Raw genomic sequence first — 19919 nt, 5'->3', positions numbered from 1 at the left:
GTCCCAAAAGCAGGCAAAGGAGTCAGAGACAGCCCCCCCCACTCCCACTGTTAGGAGCCCCACAAGAACTCCAAGCTACGCAATCATAACATATATGCAGATGACCTAGGCCAGACCCACGCAGGCTCCCTGGCTGGCATTTCAGTCTCTGTGAGTCCCTATGACCTCAGGTTAGTTGATTCTGTGGGTTTTCTTGTGGTGTCCATGACTCCTCTGGCTCCTACAGTCTTTCCTCCCTTTCTTCCTCAGGATTCCCTGAGCGTCACCTAATGTTCGGTTGTGGGTCTATACCTCTGTTCCCATCAGTTTCTGGATGAAGCCTCTCTGATAGTGATTATGCTAGGCCCCTGTCTATGAGTAGAGATAGATACCTCCAGGGATCCATTGCACTAGGTTTCCAGTTCACCCTAAAATGCCCCCAATCCCAGTTGTCTCTTCCAGGACTCTCCCCTCCATCCTCTCCCCACCTGGTCCCTGTTCCCATTCCCATCCACCCCCAGCCCACCCAAGATATCTATTTTATTTCTACTAACCAGGGAGATCCAAACATCCTTCTGTGAGCCCTCCGTGTTACTTAGCCTCTCTGGGTCTGTGAACTGTAGCGTGATCGTCTTTTATTGCACCGCTGACATCCACTTACAAGTCCTTTTTGTTTTGTTTTGCCTTTTATAACAACAGTATTTAGTTTTACTCTTTTCACGGGGTTCAGGCTCTCGGTCCTTCAAGCAGCATCAGGTACGGGTTCCATCTCATGGAGTGGGACTTAAGTCAGATTAGTGATTGGCTGATGACCCCCACAAGCTCCGGGACACCACTGTAGATCAAAGGGTACGTGTACATGGCTGGCTTGCTGTTTACGGCTCCCTGTCGGTAGCGTGAGAAGTATGTACCTGGGGCAAAAGCGTACGCACTTAGTGGTGAGGGCGCTGTGCGGACACCACCTCAGCTTCTCCACGCTCAGTGTGACCTTGCTACCAGTTGGTGGAGAGCAACCTATATTTTTAGTAACGGCCTAAGTTGTCTGGGGATTCTCTTGGGGCCCTTCAGGCCAATCTCGTTACTGAAAACTTTATTTGGAGATGACCAGCTGGGGCTCTTTTCTGTATTTGGTGATTTCATTAGGATTCCCTTTATATGTGTATATAGTTTATGAAGCTTTTACTGTAGTAGGTTTTGGTAGTAACCCTCAAATGCCCCTTGGTTTTAGATGCTCCTCCCATGTGCCCTCCCTCATTTTTCTCTTTCCCATCCTCCTCCCCACTTGATTCTCCTATTCCAGCCCTTTCTATATCCCTGTCCTAAGGAGAGCTATCTGTTCCCTTAATCTCTCACTCAGACTTTTTGTTTCAAGACAGAGTTTCTCTGTGTAACAGCCCTGGCTGTCCTGGAACTTGTTTTGTAAACCAGGCTGGCCTTGAACCCACAGAAATCTTCCTGCCAATGCCTCCCAAGTACTGGGATAAAAGCCATGTACCACCATGCCCCACTAACCTTTACTCAAACTTAACCTCTGTAAGTTTGTAAGTTTGACTGTAACTTGTTTAAGTTAATAGCCAATACCACATATAAGTAAATACATATTATATTTGTCTTTCTGGGTCTGAATTGCCTTACTCAGGTTGATTTTTTTTTTTCTACTTCCATCCATTTTCCTGAGAATTTCATGATTTTATTTCTTTTAGCAGCTGAATAATATTCTGTTTGGTAAATGTACCACATTTTTTTTCTATTGAGAGACATCTACTTTGCTTATTTCTGGCGATTGTGAATAGAACAACAATGTACATGGCTGAGCAAGTGTCTCTGTGGTAGTAGGAAGCATCCTTTGGCTATATTCTCAAGAGCAGTACAGATGGACCTTGAGAAATAGATTCTCACCTTCTTGAGGAACCACCACACTGATTTCCTTTAGAGTTGTAGACAGACGCGTGCCCTCCCACCAGCAATGCATGAATGTTCCCCTTATTCTGCATCCTTGCCAGCATGAGCTGTCATTTGTTCTCTTGATCTTAGCCACTCTGGAGGGAATAAGAATTCTCCAAGTAGTTTTGATTTGCATTTACCTGGTGACTAAAGATGTTGAAAATTTCTTTGGTATTTTTCAGTCATTTGGGTTTCCTCTTTTGAGAATTCTCTGCATAGATCTGTACCCCACTTTTAAATTAGATTTTTTTTTGTTTTCTTGATTATCTAGATTTGTTTCCTTGCTTATATATTTTGGATGTTAGCCCTCTATCAAATATGTAGCTGTCAAAACTGAGGTGTTCAAGAATGTGTCAGTCTTAAATTTGATTCTCATACTATTTTTGTCACTATAGCTCTATATTTCAATTTGAGGTTGGGAATCCTGGTGATACTTCCAGCAGTTTAACAGGAATTTTTTTTTTTTTTTAGCTATCCTGAGTTTTTTGTGTTCCCATATGAATCTGAAAAATTGTCCTTCCAAGCTCTATAAAGAATGGTGTTGGAATTTTGATAGAGGTTGCATTGAATTTATAGATTGCTTTTGTCATGATGGCCGTTTTTATTATATCAGTTAATCCTACTGATCCATGAATGTGGAAGATCTTTTTATCCTCTGATATCTTCTTCAATTTCTTTCTTCGCAGACCTCAAGTTTTTATTGTACAAGTCTCTCACTTGTTTGGTTAGAGTTACCCCAATATATTTTATATTATTTGAGGCTGTAGTGAAAGATGTTGTTTCCCTGACATCTTTGTCAGCCTATTTGTCTTTTGTATACAGGAGAATAATTTTTGTGAGTTAATTTTTTTATACAGCTATAGTGGTGATGCAATGGTGGAATTATTAGGGCCACTTATGTATGATCTCATATCCTCTACAAATAAAGATAGTTTAAATGCTTCCTTTTTCAGTTTGTATCTTCTTAATCTACTTGAGTTGTCTTATTGCTCTAGCTAAGACTTCAAGTACTACATGGAATAGATACAGAGTGAGAAACCTTGTCTTATACCTGATTTTAGTGGAATTGCTTTGAGTGTCTTTCCATTTAAGCTGATATTGGTTATTGGCTTGCTGGAAACTGAGCTATGTCCCTTGTATCCAGTCTCTCTAGGAGTTTTAGCATAAAGGGATTTAAAAAAAAAAAAAAACTTTGCTGCATCTAATGAGATGATAATGTTTTTTTTTTTTTTTGTCTTTCAGTTTGTTTATATAATGAATTTCATTTATCACTTTAGATATGTATAACTATCCCTCCAACTCTAGGATTAAGCCTACTTGATCATGGTGGGTGACCATTTTTTTTGTGTGTGTTCTTGGATTCGGTTTGCAAGATTTTATTGAGAATTTTTGCATGTATGTTCATAAGTAAAGTGGGTCTATAATTCTATTTTTTTATGTGTTTTTATGTGGTTTGGGTGTTAGAGTAACTGAGGCCTTATAAAACAAATTAGCAATGTTTCTTCTGTTCCTATTTTGTGAATTAATTTGAGGAGTATTGGCATTAATTCTTCTGTGAAAATCACTTAAAATTCTGCACTAAAACAATATCACCTTGGGCTTTTCTCTCTCTCTCTCTCTCTCTCTCTCTCTCTCTCTCTCTCTCTCTCTCTTTATTTCTTTCTTTCGCTTTGTTTTGTTTTGTTTTGTTTGGGGGGTTGGTCGGCTTTTAATTGTTGAGTCTATTTTATTTGGATTTCGGGATTTGTTTAAATTGCTTATCTGATCTTGATTTAAGGTGAGTGACATGTGTTGAGAAAATTATCCATTTCTTTTAGATTTTCCAATTTGAAGGAGTACACCCTTCTTAAAGTATGTCTTCATGATACTCTGGATCTCCTCAGTGCCTACTGTTATGTGCCCCTCCTTATCTCTAAACTTGCTAATTTGGATCTTCTCTCTCTCTCTGAATTTTAGTTAATTTGAGTGAGAGTTTGTCAATCTTACTGATTTTCTCGAAAAATCAACTCTTTATTTCATTGATTCCTTTTATTTTGTTGTTGCTTGTTTGTTTTTATTTCATTAATTTCAACCCTGAGTTTGTTTATTTCTTGCAGTCTAATCTTTTTAAAGCATGATATCTTCTTTTTGCTCTAGAGCTGTCAGGTATGTTCTTAAATTACTAGCAAGAAATCTCTCTACATTGTTTTTTTAATATAGCCACTCAGAGCTATGAACTTGACTTTTAGAACCTTTTTCATTGTGTCCCACAAATTTGGGTATTGTAGTAAGAATTCTGGAATTTGGGTTTCTTTTACAAACACAGAAATATTATAAGAATGTACTTTTTTGTCTATTGTTTTGTTTTTTTTTAATTCTTTATTAATTACATTTTATTCACTTTGTATCCCTGTGGTTCCCTCCCTCCTCCTGTCCAAATCCCTCCCTTCCTTCACCCTCTGCATGCATGCCCTTCCCCAAGTCCACTGATAGGGGAGGTCTTCTTTTCCTTCCATCTGACCCTAATCAATTAGGTCTCATCAGGAGTGGCTGCCTTGTCTTCTTCTGTGGCCTAGTAATGCTGCTTCTCCCTCAGGGGGGAGGTAATTAAAGAGCAGGCCAGTCAGTTCATGTCAGAGACAGTCCCTGTTCCTATTACTATGGAACCCACTTGGATACTGAACTGCCATGGGCTACATCTGTGCAGGGGTCTTAGGTTATCTCCATGCATAGTCCTTGGTTGGAGTATGAGTCTCAGGAAAGACCCCTGTGCTCAAATTTTTTAGTTCTGTTGCTCTCCTTGTGGAGTTCCTGTCCTTTCCAGATCTTACTGTTTCCCACTTCTTTCATAAGATTCCCTGCACTCTGCCGAAAGGTTGTCTCAGCATCTGCATTGATAGTCTGTCCTGCAGACCATCAATGCAGACTATTTGGGTTTCTTTTAAAAACACAGAAATATTATAAGAATGTGCTTTTGTTTTAATCTCAGGTGTGGAGATATGGGGCTGCTTCCAACTGTTCACAGCAGCTGCCCAAAATTTGCCTCATGCTCTAGCAGAAGCATAGTTTTGCCATCTGCAGAGAGTTTTTGTATGACCTTTGGAATTCTGGGAACTTTTCAGAGGGTATGTAAATACTACAGCCCCCTGGTAGGCGGGGTCTGTGGTCCATGGTCATTTAGGGAGGTTGGTTGAGGTTTGTTGGTAGTTGTGATCAAAAAAGAAACAAAAGGAAAGAAATTAGATTCGGGGATTTTCCTCTCTCCCCTCTATCCTTGTTTCTCTCCTTTCTAGTGTTAGGGGTGAAACTGGGGATATACAGTGTGGGGGGAAAAAAGAAGAATCCACAAAGTAGAAAAGACAAGCTAAAGTGTATGTTGTGTATTCATTTTCATTCAAATCTAGAAAGTTTCACATTTCTTTCTTAATTTCTGTCTTTACCCAGGTTTCATTCTGTAGTGAGTTCTTCAGTTTCTGTGTTGTTTCTGTTGTTGGTGTCCAGGTTTAATCTCTTGTGGCTAGATAGATGCAGGGAGTTATTTTAATTTTCTTATTTAATTTTTTTGTATCTGTTGAGACTTGCTTTGTATTCAAGTACGTGGTCAATTTTGGAGAAAGTTACATGAGGTGCTAAAAAGAAGGTATATTCCTTTATGTTTGGGTTCAGTGTTCTATAAATATCTGTTGGGTCCCTTTGGTTTAAAACATCACTGAGCTCCAGCATCTCTCTGTTTAATTTTAGTCTGGATGAACTGTCTGTTGTTAAAAGTGGTATCTTGAAGTCTCCTGCTATCAGTGTGAGTGTTGATATGTGTTTTAAGCTGTAGTTGTGTTTCTTTTATGAACTTGGGTGTCCTTGTGTTTGGTACATAAATGTTAAGCACTGCAAAGTCCCCTGCATGGATTTTTCCTTTGATGAGCATGTTCTGATCACTTTAGGTTTGAAGTGTATTTTGTCAGATATTAAAATGAGTATACCATCCTGCTTCTTAGGTCCATTTGCTTGGAATATCTTTTTCCATCATTTTACCCCAAGATAATGTTTTTTTATGCTTGATGTTAAGGTGTGTTTCTTGAATGCAGCAGAAGGATGGGTCCTGTTTTTTTGTTTTGTTTTGTTTTTTAGTTTAGTTTTGTTTTTTGCATGCATTCTCTTAGTCTGTGTCTTTTTTATTTTTATTAATTACAGTTTATTCATTTTGTATCTCCCCGGTAGCTCCCTCCTCCCTCCCCGCCCAGTCCCGCCCTTCCTACCCCTTCTCCACTCATGTCCCTCCCCAAGTCCACTGATGGGGGGGGTCTTCATCTCCTTTCTTCTGATGCTAGTCTATTAGGTCTCATCAGGAGTGGCTGCATTGTCTTCCTCTGTGGTCTGATAAGGCTGCTCCCCCCTCAGGGGCAGGTGATCAAAGAGCAGGCCAATCAGTTCATGTCAGAGACAGTCCCTGTTCCTATTACTATGGAACCCACTTGGATACTGAATTGCCATGGGCTCCATCTGTGCGGGGGTTCTAGGTTTTCTCCATGAATAGTCCTTGGTTGGAGTATCAGTCTCAGAAAAGACCCCTGTACCCAGATTTTTTGGTTCTATTGCTCTCCTTGTAGAGCTCTTGTCCTCTCCAGGTCTTCCCCTTCTTTCATAAATTCCCTGCACTCCGCCCAAAGTTTGGTTATAAGTCTCAGCATCTCCTCTGATATCCTGCAGGGTATAATCTTTCAGAGGCCCTGTGTGGTAGGATTCTGTCCTGTTCCCTGTTTTCTCTCTCTTCTGATGTCCATCCTCTTTGCCTTTCTGAATGAAGATTGAGCAACTTAACCAGAGTCCTCCTTCTTGATCAGTTTCTTTAGGTGTACAGATTTTAGTATGATTATCCTATATTATATATCTAATATCCACTTATGAGTGAGTATATATCCTGTGTGTCTTTCTGCTTCTGGGATACCTCACTTAGGATGATCCTTTCCAGTTCCCACCATTTACCTGCAAATTTCATGATTTCCTTGTTTTTTATTGCTGAGTAATATTCCACTGTGTAGTTGTACCACAATTTCTGTATCCATTCCACAACTGAGGGGCATCTGGGTTGTTTTCAGCTTCTGGCTATTACAAATAAAGCTGCTACAAACATGGTTGAGCAAATGTCCTTATTGTGTACTTGAGCCTTTTTTGGATAATATGCCTAGGAGTGGTATGGCTGGATCTTGAGGAAGAGCTATTCTTAATTGTTGGAGAAAGTGCCAGATTGATTTCCAAAGTGGTTGTACAATTTACATTCCCACCAGCAATGGAGGGAGGAAGGTTCCCCTTTCTCCACAACCTCTCCAGCATGTTTTTTGTCACTTGAGTTTTTGATCTTAGCCATTCTGATGGTGTAAGGTGAAATCTCAGGACACTGTGGTTAAAAGAAAAAGACAGCCTACAGACTGGGAAAGGACCTTCACCAACTCTACATCTGACAGAAGGCTAATATTGAGAATATATAAAGAACTCAAGAAGTTAAACAGCAACAAATCAGTTAATCCAATTAAAAATGGGGTACAGAGCTAAACAGAGAATTCTCAATAGAGGAATATCGAATGGCAGAGAAACACTTAAAGAAATGCTCAACATCCTTAGTCATCAGGGAAATGCAAGTCTGTGTCTTTTTATTGGAGATTTGAGACCACTGATGTTGAGAGATTCAATGCACTATGTTTGTTGATTCCTATTATTTTGCTGTTGTTGTTGTTGTTGTATGTGTGTGTGTGTGTTTCCCCTCATGATTTTCTGGTCTAGGGTTACTTATCCCTTGTATTTTTGGGGGTGTGGTTAACCTCTTTAGGCTGGAGATTTCCTTCTAGTACTTTCTGTAAGGGTAGATTTGTAGCTAGATTTAATTAAATTTGGTTTTAACATGAAATGTTAATTACTCACCCACAGTCAGAGCTCTAGGAAGGAATTCATGGGTATGAGTCTCAGTAGGACTTTCCCCACCTTTTCCTGGTCAAGTGACACCAATAAACAGCTTTCTGTGCAGACCTCATCCTTCTGCTTGTTACGAAGAAGAGAAACCTATATCATGCAGGCTGCAGCCTTGGCTGGGCTGCTTGGGTAGCACAGCCTGTTTTTGGCTCATGTGTGTTGACCAGATTTCCCTAGAGAACACGTTTCAGTCTTTGCATGCAGTGCACCCAACAGCATTAACCTCTCCTTATTCCCACACATTAAGTTCCAAGTGTGCATCTTCCAATTGCCAGATTCCAGCAGTCAAGCCACTTCCAGGTCATAGGACCTGTGTTGGCTCCAGCTCTCCCCAGAAGAAATAGGACAGAGGGGTAGATGATAGGTCAGAGCCTGGAGCAGATCTACCTTCTGCAGATAATTATTCTCAAGCAATTCATTTTCTGCTCATTGGATGCACTAAGCAGAGATAATTCCAAAGTTGGTAGTGGGAGAAGAAAATGAGAAGAGTGAGACCGTCAAATAAGCTGCTTCAAAATCCTTCAAGATTTCTACCTGAGGGAAAGAGGAATAAAAAAAAAATTAGTTCACCACGTAGTTAAGCTTGGGGTTTGGTTCAAAGATGCTGTGTGCATAAGCAAGCATTCAGTTTCATCACGTGCTATAAGCCAACAGGCGCTCCAAAACAAACCAGATGGGAACATAACAGGGGTGAATAACAGAAGGCAAAATGAAATGCATGATCCAAGAGGTTCCACTGCTTTGAAACAGTTTTAAGAAGTCAGGCTAAAGAGTTCCGTGCTCCTGGAATAAGAGAACTGACTCCTCAGTACTGTGACCATGCCAGTCATGATCATTAGGACTCCAGCACCTAGCATGCTTTCTCTTTTAATGTATGCAGTCAAACCGTAACACAATTCTTTTTTTATTTATAATTATTATTATTATTATTTACATTTTATTAATTCTGTATCCCAGCTGTATCCCGCTCCCTTATTCCCTCCCAATCCTACCCTCCCTCCCTCAGCTCCTCCCTACCCCTTTCCATGTCCACAATTCTATGTAATTGAATTGACAGTGTGTGGGGGTCACCTTTCTGAGTTGGTGGCCACCTCTGTGAGTGGATGATGTAAAAACATTAGCAAGCATTTGTTTCGGAAAAAAAAATAACCTATTGAAATCTCACTTCTGCTTGCTAGCTGCTCTGAATAAATGACGTATATATACGCATATATATTCGTGTCTATGGGGTTTACATACAGAAATGGAGATGTTTTTAAGCACGAGAAACCATAGGAAGACTTGGCTGGCCATAGTATAAACCCTATAAATCAGTACAGAAATATTTCCTATAACTTAGCAAGTAAGCTGCAGTTATTGAATACATTCGACATTTTAAAGAGTCTTTTTATCTTCAGAAACAATATTATCCTTACTGATTGGGCCCTTTAAACACTCTCCAGCATGTAGGCTTAGGCAAATTAGATTGTTTTGAAGGTGTTCTGGTGAGTCCACGTGCATTAGTCCCCAGTCCCTGGAGCATGGGGAGTGAAGGTGAAACCTTAGATCAGAAGTTCAGATGAAAATAAAGTGGAGCCTACAAACTCTCAGTACATAGCCTACGTCATTCTCCAGCGAAGACTGTTCTGCACAGCCAGGACTAGCACTACATTTTCACTTTTACTGTCAAAAGGAGCCCTTGTTCTTTGCCCACACTTGCCAACAACAGTCTTTCAACTAAATTAGCTGCTCAAATTATACACCCCAACAAGACAGAGATTCACAAAGGCAGCTCCGCACCTCATATTTTTGTTTTCTCCATTGTTTGGAACCCAATGATTCAAGCAAAATGCCAACTTCAGGGGAGAGGTTGAAGTACCCAGAAATAGAGAATAAACCCTTCTCTGCTTTGGGGGATTTTTCCAGTGATTAACAATTGTTCCAGCCACTTTTATAGCAGTGTAGCCAACAAACAACAACCTGGATTAAATGAACAACTCAGTGAGTTGATCTGTGATCATCTCTAAAATCAGCACAACCTCCATGATACGATCTGAATTCCCTTCAGATCCCCGTTTAATCCATCCCTCACTCTCTCTGCTGTCTAGCCTCATGCTGCAGTTTATAACGTGGGCCCTTTAGAAAAACAAGCAAAGGTATTGTGCTGCCACATTGCAGCACTTTCTAGATTGGTGTGCTTGTTCCTGAAGCTGATGGCTCCTTCCTCTCCCTCACCCATCCTTCACCTTCCTCATTCACCTCCCTTCTCCCTTTTCCTGTCCTTCCTTCTGTCCCACAAGTGAAGCACATGTGTCTGTGCCATGAATTCCCGAGGTGTTCATACCCAGCACCTTTGACTAAACACACCTTGTGTGTTTCCTGTAACTACACACCAAAACCACTCACTATCTTCTGGTTGACCCAACTATTTCTGTTCTAGTGAACGCAATAGTAGGTTTTGGTTGTTTGGGTATTCTTTTTATTATTTGTGACTTTCCCTGAAAGCTATATGCCATACAAAGGTAAGGGGAAACCCATCTACCTACCTGAACATTAATCACCAGGTCAGTCCTTGAAAGCAGAGAAATACTTGTTCTCAATTTCTGGTTACTTCAATCTCTCTTGGGTTCTTGAGAATTTTTTTAAATTATCGATTTTATTTATGTGTATAATTGTGTGGGTGTGGTCATGCCTCTGTGTGCCTGAGGAAGCTAGAGGTCTTGGATCTCCTTGAGCTACTGGTGGTTGTGCCCAACATAGGTACTAGGAAGTAAAATTGGCTCTTCTGGAAGAGCAGCAAGCACTCTTTCTGACCCATTGTTTAGAGAATTTTCATTTTGTCTGCATTATAGAATATTTTATGGACACCTTTATTTACTTCCCATAATGAAGAAAGACAATGTGATAGTGTGAATAGAAGTGAATTTAAGTCCAGGCTTCATGGATGAAAGCAGAGTGACTTAGAATGAAAATATTTTAATTTTCTTCTCTTAAGTCTAGTTTTCTTATTGAGAAGTAGAGAAAATGCCTGGAAAGACCAGTGTTTGAGTTGGAAGTAATATATAAGTTAGTGTTTTATACAGAGTAAAGTTTTAGTCAAATGTTATTGTGGTTATTTTTACACTGGCGTTCCATCTGAGACATGGAAGATTCTCCTCAGATCCCTCTGTACTGTGTAGAAGTAGAAATGAGACAAACAGCAAGCCAGCTATCATGCAAACTGGAAAACAGAGTATCAATGGCTAGGCTCCCTCCAGATCATAGTATCAAAAGCTAAATGGCATTATTTTCATAGTCTTATTCCTTCTCAAGATGATGAGCAAGTCTTGATCCTGATTTGCAAACTGCCACGTCTCCCAGGAGCCAGAAGCCCAGCATGTAAGAGGATTGAACGTACCGGTCTGTCTTTGGCTATCACTCCCCAAAATAATCCAACTACCTGAGCTGTGTGACTTATTTCTATCACCTCTCCTCGATGTCTTCATTTCTATTCATAATATATTATTTCCTTTGCCTCTGAACCCTAGAGGAGTTCACCAGAGTTCCACCCTGAGACATTTTTACATAGTAATGTTGCTGTTTGTGTAAAATAGCATGCCTTTTGCAGATGAGAGCTGAGTCTGAGATATACTTTAAGCATACCATAAATATGATGTGTATTTATTGGATCACCTTTAAGTATTGTTTAATCTCAATCTTAGTTTCAGGTCATGGAAATAACACCCATACTGATTTTATAGCCTAAGAGGTCTCTTGCCAATCAACAAATTTTGTTTTTAAATGATGAATATAATAGGTTATTGGTAGTTGAACAATTGGTTTATTTTTAAATTTCAGAACTCATTTTTCCCAGAATGATTTAGGTTGTTTATTACAGATGATGGAGTTAGCCTTGACAACTTATTACCCAGAGTGCTCAGTGATGTCCATTGTCTTAATATACCACACTTATTAATTCATTCACCTACTGAAGGCCTTCTTGATTGCTTCCAAATTGAGTAATTATCAACCTAATATAATCAATCACCTGTATGCATTAGGTTTGTATGAGGATTGTGTACGCTGTAGCGTTGGATACATGTAGAATGGCTGGGTGTTAGAACACTGTAACAGTCCTCTGCGGGGCAGCGATAAGTGGTAAATTGTTGGACTTTACCTTTGTAGTTTTGCTTTCCTTAGACTGTCATTTGGAAGCTGTCTTTGTCAGTGTTCGATTGCCGTGAAGAGACACCATGACCAAGGCAACTCTTACAAAAGGAAGCATTTAATAGGGGGCTCGGCTCGCTTACAGTTTCAGAGCATCAGTCCAGGATCATCATGGCAGGAAGCATGGTGGTAGGCGTGGTGCTGGAGGAGCCGAGAGCTACATCCTGATCCACAGGCAGCTGCAGAGGGAGGGGGCACAGGGGGAGAGGAAGGAGGAAAAGGAGGGAGGAGAAAAACTGAGCATGGCGTAGGCTTCTGAAACCTCAAAACCCAGCCTTAGTGACACACTTCCTCCAATAAGAACACACCTCTGCCAACAAGGCCTCTCCTATCAATTAGAGACCAAGCATGCAAATATATGAGTCTGTGGGGGCCTATTCTCATTCCAACCAGCACAGAAGCACAAAACATATAGCCATGCCTAACTGGCTTCTTTTCCTTAATGATATGCATGTAAGTGTTCCTTCACTAAAAGGCTCTTTTCTTTTTAGTGCTGAGTAATATTCTATTGTCTGGATATACTGCAGTTTATTAGTTCTTTACTGTAGGGCATTTTGGTTGCTTTCTAGTTGAAACCACTCTAAATAAACTCACTACAAACATATATGTGGTTGCCTTTGTATACTCCTTTGGGTAATATCTGAGGACCAGGACAGCTAGCTTGTACAATAAGAGCACATTTAGTCCTGTGAGAAATTACTAATAGGTACGCTACTTTTGCATCCCACCAGCATCAAGAATACTACCAATTCCTCCATGACTCAATCAACAATTCTTATGTTCAGGGTTTTGATTTTGACCATTCCAGTAGTATGATTGCTAGCTCTCATTATGAACTTTACACAACCTAAAATCATTAGGATTGTCTGAATTGCCTTGGCCTATGGGCATAGCTATGGAACATGAGTTGTCTTACTTCAATTAACTGATGTGGGGAGACTCAGCCCCCTATAGATGGTACCATTTCCTAAGCAGGGCTTCTTGAACTGTAGATGAGTGGATAAACTGAGCAGAGCACAAGCTAGCACATGAGCATGTATGCCATCATTTCTCTCTACTCTTGACTCTAAGCGTGACGTAACTAGCTATTTGAAGTTGCTGCTTTGGATTCTCCAGGATGGTTGGCTGCAAATGGAACTGCAAGCTGAAATGAACCCCGAGTTTCTTTTTGTCAGGGTATTTTATCAGGGCAAAAGAAATAAAACTAGAACAACTAGGTACACAGCAGTGTCTCATTGGTGATTCCTTAATTGGCATTTTCCTGATAGGTCATCACCAGGGGTATCTTGTCAGACTGTGACTGATATTCTTCTCTGATGAGTTCATTAGGATCTTTGGCCCATTCTTTAATATATAGACACAATATATTGTTGATTGCACTTTCTTCATGGTTTTAAAGAAGGTGTTATCTAATTTTGGCGTTTCCTTCACTTAATTCTTTTTTTTTCAAAAGATTTATTTTATTATTTTTAATCATGTGCATGTTTTGGGGGTTACCCTCTCCTCAGAAGGCAGAGGATCATATCCTCCTGGAGTTGGAGTGACAGGTGACAGTGTGACACTCAAAGTGGTGCTGAGTGTAGAATGCAGGTTCTCCTCAAGAGCAGTGTATACTCTTAACCACTGATCCATTTCTCCCTCACTCTTTCTTGGTACTCTTTCTTTATTCATGTAGCCCTGAATTCTGACTTTTATTATTTTGTTTCTTTCTAAAATATTGTTTAGCATTCCTTGCAAAACAGATCTAAGGGCCGTCTGTTTTTGTTTCTTGCTTGCTGTTTGTTTGTTTTTTTGTTTGTTTGGTTGGTTGGTTGGTTGGTTGGCTGGGTTGTTTTGTCTGAGAAAGTCTTTAATCTTCTTTCACTTTTGAAAGGTAACTTTACAGGGCACAAAGTTCTAAACTGGTAAAGTTTTGACTTTGTTTCCCTCAACACTCAATATATCAATCTACTTTTTAATGTATTTCTATGTAAATTTTACCTGTATATCTCTGTGGAGGATCTGTTTTTCTAACTCTGGCTTTTTCAAAAATTTCTAAGTATCTTTGCTTTTCCATGGTTTGAAAATAATATGCTCAAGGTGTAGTTCTTTCAGCTTTTACGCTGCTTGATACTCTCTGAGCTTCTGGGAATCTGTGGTTGGATGTCTGACATTTACTTGGGAATCTTCCCAGTTGCTGTTATTTCAAATAATTCCCCTGTTCCTTCTCTTTTCTGTCTTCCTGTTCTTGCTGTTACATGTGTTTTATAGGTGTTACAGTGCTTCCACGGTGCTTGAAATATTCTGCTCTTGACTTTTTAATCACCCTTTATTTTCTTTGCTTTACAGATTTGGAGGGGTTTCTAAAATGCTGTCTTCAAATTTAGAATTCCTTCCCCAGCCAGGTCTATTCTACCAACAAGCCCATGAAAGGCACCTTCAGCTCTGCCATAGTGGTATTTATCTCTAGCATGTTTTCAGCTCATTCTTAGATTTTCTATATCTTTTCTTATATTGCCCATATGTTTCTAGACACTGATATGTTTGCCTTAACTTCTCTGTGAGGTCATTCATCCCACATCATCTGCTTCTGATATGTGTTCTGCCCTTTCACACTGCATTCTGGAATCTCACTTTGCCTCGTGGTTTGGTTTGATTTTGTACTCAGATAAGGCACACTGGGTGAAGGACCTGCTGTCAACAAACCTTCAGTAAAGCGGATGACAAGAGTGTGGGACGAGAAAGCATTGTGCAGTCTATGATTCCATCTAAGCCCTTTACTGGATTTAGACCACTGGATTCTGAACTTTATAGTTTTTGGGTATCTCCATCTTCACCCTTACATAGCTACCACGTGAGACAAGATGACTACAGTGGTTTGGAATTAAGTGTTTCTCTCTCCCAAGGAAAAAAGCCAAAACTAATTAGAGTTGGATATCTCCTCATTCCAGTGATCCAGGGTCTGGTAAAAACCCTTCAGGCCAGGCTCTGGTGAACTAGTTTCTCCTGAGGGTAGACTATCAGCCCAGTACTCTGACAGCCTTTAGTGTGGTTCTCTTTTTCTCCCCTACTCCTGGAAAAATCAATAGAGGGTTTTTCGTCTAGTCTTTACAGTGAGAACACGATTAAGTTCTAGAGTTAACACCACAAAAATGTAAGAGAACTTCTCTCTGCTGTTTACGATTCTCAGCCTGTCTATACTGATACCCCAACAGCCCATTAATTGTAGTTCTTTAGCCCATATTCTATCATTGGCTCCCAGGAAGGTTTTGTGCTATGATTCTCTGTGTCTGCCAATGATATGACTCCAATCTAGGGGGTGGGGGAATGTCATCAGATTACCCTGGTCCTACTTCTCCTGTGAATATATGAAGCAATGTTGATTTGTTATTTATCTCTGATAGAGCTGACATATAGAATTAGGAATGAGAATTACTTTCAGATTTCCCAAATTTAGAAATACAAGCCTTAAATTTCAGTAATTAAATTGAGCATGTCTTTGTAATCAGTCATTATGCTAAGGGCTGGATGAGCTAACTAGTTAACCTTTAATTGCCTCCATTTATTAATAAGATAAACCTTTTAATATAGTCCAAAAGAAGCAGATATTATCAGCACAGCTGCTCATGGTTTTGTTTGACAGATGTAAGGAAATGATGGCCAAAGCAATGTATGATCTAGGAAAAGAAATCTGCCAGGATTATTCTCTGGAGACATTACAGTACACAATTACATGATGATCATAAAGTCCTTGGGGGAAATCACATCATTTCCATTCTCAAAATTACATAGAAATGCATCAAGTATCATTTGTACACTGGACAAGTGTGTCTTAGGGCTTGTGAATGGGACCATTGGCAGCAACCTTTTCCACAAGATCATAAAGCGTGTGGCTGCAGAAAAGTCTGGCCATGTGCATATGAATCTTTGGCAATATTAACAAGAAATAAGGCCTTTGGACCAAAAGTGTTTCTATCTTTGGGCCAAAAACCAAAGAGAAAGCCTTAGATCTCTTTGAGGTTCCCTGAGACCATTGACATCTTATCACATGGGTACTTATTAAAAATTGAATTAGTTACAATTCTCATCGTCATGGTAGAATATTTCATAGAAAGAACTCAAGGTAGGGGAAAGTGATTTGGGCTTGTGGCTTGAGACAGTGTAGTTGATCATGGCAGGTAGGGTGTAGCAGAGAGTATGAGGTTACCTCATGGCAGCAGTCATGGAGATGACAGTTCAGAGAGGAACTAGGCCCACGTGATAACCCCATGGCCTAAACACATGGCTCTACGCCTGCTGCTGAGGTGTCACATCCAAAAGATTCCACAACCTGTCCGAACAGTGCCACCAGCTAGTGACTTGCTGTGCAAATGCACGTGCCTCAAGGAAGTGTTTCATACAAAACTATTAAAAAATGCATGTTCCCGGAGCTCCACCCTGAAACACTGAATCAACACTTATGAAAGTAGATGTAGGATTTAGAGTTTCTTAAAGTTCCACTGAGTGACTGCTAACCCCACATAAGGATTGAGAGCCTCCATTTGTGGCTAATGTATCCTGAAATATTAGAGGGATACAACTGACTTCATCCCTCTGAATGTAAGGAACATGGATCAGACTTTAAGATGACCTAAATAAAGATGACCCGGCCTTTGGGATACTCCTATCTGCTATCTGTTAAACAAAATGAACCAAACTGTTCAGCATCAGTTGATTGAGTCATTCTATTGACCAGACAAGCCACTAACTGATGAGAGTGGTCTGATGACATAGGACCAGATAAACGATGGACTCACAAGAAACTGTGCAATACAGTAGCGTGGACTGATGGTCTATCTAGGTCACTATTCAACACTGTCACTTGAAAATATGACCTAGCAAGTTGCTCTTTCAGTCTAAATGTATCTCCTTCCTTCAGCTAACCAGTAAGGCAGCTTTGTTGTCAAACTGCTTCTTTGGCTCATTTTGATTCTTCTATTCAGTGGCCAGACATCAAAATATTTTCCCTCTATTACTCATACCCACAGATCTTAGCACCAATCAAAATGATTTCAAAACTAGTAGTCTTTCTGTTGTATTCTAAGGTTAACATATTATATCTAATACCTTATGAAGTTCAGTGGCTGTTTAAAATTGTTTTACCTTACTGTGAAAAAATTGTAACATCTGTATTTAACGCTCTTATTAAATATTTCAAACTCTCAGGAAGGACAGTTGTTAGAGGAGGTCTACATACTAGCTGAAAAGGATCGTGTGCTGCTTTTAAGCTGTTTATTTCCATGTGAGGGATGACCACTGTCTTCTTAGACAAATTGTATGTATAGCCTAGATGCACATTATCGCAAACCACCAGGAACTGGATCTGTATACAGCTCTGTGGCTGCAGTAAACAGACTGAGAAATCTGAATCCCCTTAAAATCAAGCACTCACTAGTCTCCACTGAATTCCATAAATACACACCCATGTGTTATAGATAAATGATAGATGGACAGATGACAGAATGGCATATGCTTGATTGGATGGATAGATAGATAGATAGATAGATAGATAGATAAATCGATAGATAGATGGATAATAAATAAATGGATGATAGATAATTGATTATATAAATAGAAGATAGATGGTTATTAGATAGATATATAGATGATAGGTGATAGACTGATAGACACTTGATCAGACAGGTAAATAGATAGACAGACAATAGATGGATAGTCAATTGATAGATGCTAGATAAATAGACAATACATACATACATAGACACACAGATAGATAAATAGATGATAGAAGATAGAGAGAGAGAGAGAGATTGTAGACTAACAGATGATTAATTAGATATCCACTTAAATGTTAAGGTTGTCTTGAGGGGTATTTTTACTTATTCTATATTGAATTAATACATAACTATTCATATCAAATATAATGGATCATCTTGAATAATTGTCAAAATGAACTTACTAAACATCAAAATTTAGTAGTAAAGCTAGGCCACACTTTCCATCACTGATAGCCAATGATTCCATTTGTATATACTCATGGTCAACCACGATCCTACAATAAAATACGCTTTTATTTTAGCAGTTTATAAACCTATCACTCACTTGCTTTATGACTGGCCTCAATATTTAGGATCTTTTTACATTGTTTTCCATTCCTTCAACAAAGTTGATATCAATTATAGCTTAGTTCAGGTGTCAACACATTTTCTTAAAGGGCCAGGTAGTAGTTCTTTTAAGATGTGCAGGCCATGCTCTCTCATTTTCAACAACTCATATCTGTCACTGTAGTGTAAAACAATAATCATAGAATGTGAACAAGGGTGTGTGGCTGAATTCCAGTTAGACTTTGCAGATACTAACGTCTGAATTTTACATTACAATTTTCACATCAAGACATATTCTTCCTTTGATTTTTTTTTTCTAACCATTGAGAAAAGCAAAGCTGATGCTTAGCTTATGGACCATGAAACAAAACAGGATTCTGTTTGAAGTTAGACCATGGACTAGAGTTCACCAGCTCCTGGCTTAGGATAATAAATTCCAGGTCATAAACCAACCTCAGCAGGTATAAATCAAAGAAGCAATGTTTTACTACTATGAAATTTCACTTCTACCTTCAATTGACCAGTACTGTTCAATTAGAACAATGACTAATTTGCGTAAAAAACTCTGACTGAATCTCATTCATCAAACCTAACTCTAGCCCAATGGGTGTAAAAGCACTTGCTGCCAAACCTGACAGCCTGAGTTCAGTTCCCAAAAACAACATAACAGGAGGAGAGAACTAACTCCAAAAAGCTGCCCTCCGGTCTCCACACACATACACACAAACACACAAAAGAAATAAGTGTCATTTTATTTAAAAACAAGAAGGTTTTCTTTTTTTGACAATTGCAGAGTTGCATTTAAAAGGCTTTCTAAGCTGGAAAGACTGTATTTCGCTCCCTGAGTGTATTTTTTGTTTGTTTGCTTAGGTCCGCCCTGCTGCAGAAAGGAGTGATCCAGGCCCTCAGCAGACCTTCCGCAGTGTCTTCCGCAGACCAGAGCGGCACCTTGCGATCTCTGCCGACAAGGTAGTGACGGTGCATTATTCGCCTGCTCCTTTTCTCCTTCTGAAACTTGCTGGGACATAAACATTTGGCTCTTTCCCTTGAGAATTTTCTCCTCTGGATTCTGATTATTGCTGAGTCTGACCCGTGTGCCTTTGGGTCATGTGTGCAAGAGAGTTTTGTTGTTGGATATTGGCGTGTCTATAACGGTTCACTCTTTGATTTCACATTCTCTTATTACTATTGCTTTGGTTTTATTGCAAGGTGTTTTTATTTCCTCAAAACATGAGCTTCATCTTTAGAAAAAAATAAAACTATTATAAAAGGGTTATTAGAAGTCTATTCAGAAAAGTAGCTCTATGGATCTGCTCTTTAGAAGGGAAGCTGTCAAGTATACTCATATATCGACTCCACCCTGGCATGGACACAGTATTACACAGGCCACAGTTGCATTTCTTCTGTTCCCCAATGTCAGCAAAGCCAAAGAAAAAACACACTCATATTCTTATTCTATTAAAATGGTGTCTAAATTCAAAATAACAATCTCAACACACTTGTACTCTTGGGTGATTAAAATGGTAATTAAATGGGCCATTAAATTTAAAATAATAATCTCCTTTCTTAAATAATTTACCTTGGGGTTTTTTCCTACTAGTGAATTTCAGTATCTGGACTTGGGAGTGACTTACACTCAGTTTCAAGGAAAAGGAAATCAATCAACTGTTTCAAGTCATCCTCACTTAATGTCTCTTCCCGAGTCCCTTTCCTTTTATTCTTAGCTTATTAAGTAGTGTAGCATTGGCTACTGACGACCCTACACTCTGGAGTATCTGTTACTCTGATAAG

General features: G+C 39.4%; 1 protein-coding gene across 9 annotated transcripts in view; it reads left to right on the top strand.

Annotated features, from left to right (window-relative positions):
- Celf2 (CUGBP Elav-like family member 2) overlaps positions 1-19919 on the top strand; it is an 860969-nt gene that overhangs the window by 203276 nt on the left and 637774 nt on the right. For all 9 annotated transcript variants that reach the window (XM_060372818.1, XM_060372830.1, XM_060372809.1 and 6 more), the window contains one exon: positions 18999-19097. The gene's annotated coding sequence lies outside the window, so the exon portion shown is untranslated. Of the gene's footprint in view, positions 1-18998; positions 19098-19919 lie in introns of those variants that run through there.

The sequence above is a fragment of the Meriones unguiculatus genome, chromosome 19 (genome assembly GCF_030254825.1).
Source record: "Meriones unguiculatus strain TT.TT164.6M chromosome 19, Bangor_MerUng_6.1, whole genome shotgun sequence".
In the NCBI taxonomy this organism is placed as follows: Eukaryota; Metazoa; Chordata; class Mammalia; order Rodentia; family Muridae; genus Meriones; species Meriones unguiculatus.
This window is presented reverse-complemented; position numbering and strand designations above follow the sequence as displayed.